The sequence below is a fragment of the Gossypium raimondii genome, chromosome 7 (genome assembly GCF_025698545.1).
Source record: "Gossypium raimondii isolate GPD5lz chromosome 7, ASM2569854v1, whole genome shotgun sequence".
Classification (NCBI taxonomy): Eukaryota; Viridiplantae; Streptophyta; class Magnoliopsida; order Malvales; family Malvaceae; genus Gossypium; species Gossypium raimondii.
This window is the reverse complement of record NC_068571.1, coordinates 27,958,429-27,959,081: the sequence shown is the minus strand read 5'-3', so window position 1 is coordinate 27,959,081 and position 653 is coordinate 27,958,429.

Here is a 653-nt window from a genome sequence, read left to right as displayed (position 1 = left end):
ATTATTACAAATTGACTCTTGTACGTCAGCATGAGGTACATCAATCATGCTAGTTTTAATAGTAGAAATGGGTTAGTTTTTTAACAGAAGAACTAATGTGCTCTTTAATCTAACATACAGAGTTAATTTACCCATTTTTTAGTAAAAATGGCAAAATACAATTTGAGTACAAGGACCTCCATAATATTTTTACCGACTCAATTCCAGGACACAAATAATACGTCTTTTTTATGTCTGTTTCTTTTTATTATATATGTGATTTGAGGGATTGATAAATGTATCTGTTAGAGTTGTGTAACCTAAATTCTAAGAGATTGCTTGCAAGTCAAGTTAAACAAAATATATCTTTTTAGAAGATTTAGTATTTATGAGTATAATATATTTAGCATTTATTAGCATAATATATTTGACTTTGATTAGAATTAGGTTTTTTTAACCTATAAATAGATGTAGTCGAAACTCCTCTTGTAATCATTCGAATTTGACATAGTGAATTTTTTTCTCCTCTACTCGTGCTTTTTTTCCCAAAAGGGTTTCCACGTAAAAATCTTTGTGTTCTTTATTTTTATTTCTCTTTTCTTTGCGATATATTGTCATTACCGACGTTCTATTTTTACAAATTGGTATCACAGCTTCCGGGTTATTCATCTCGA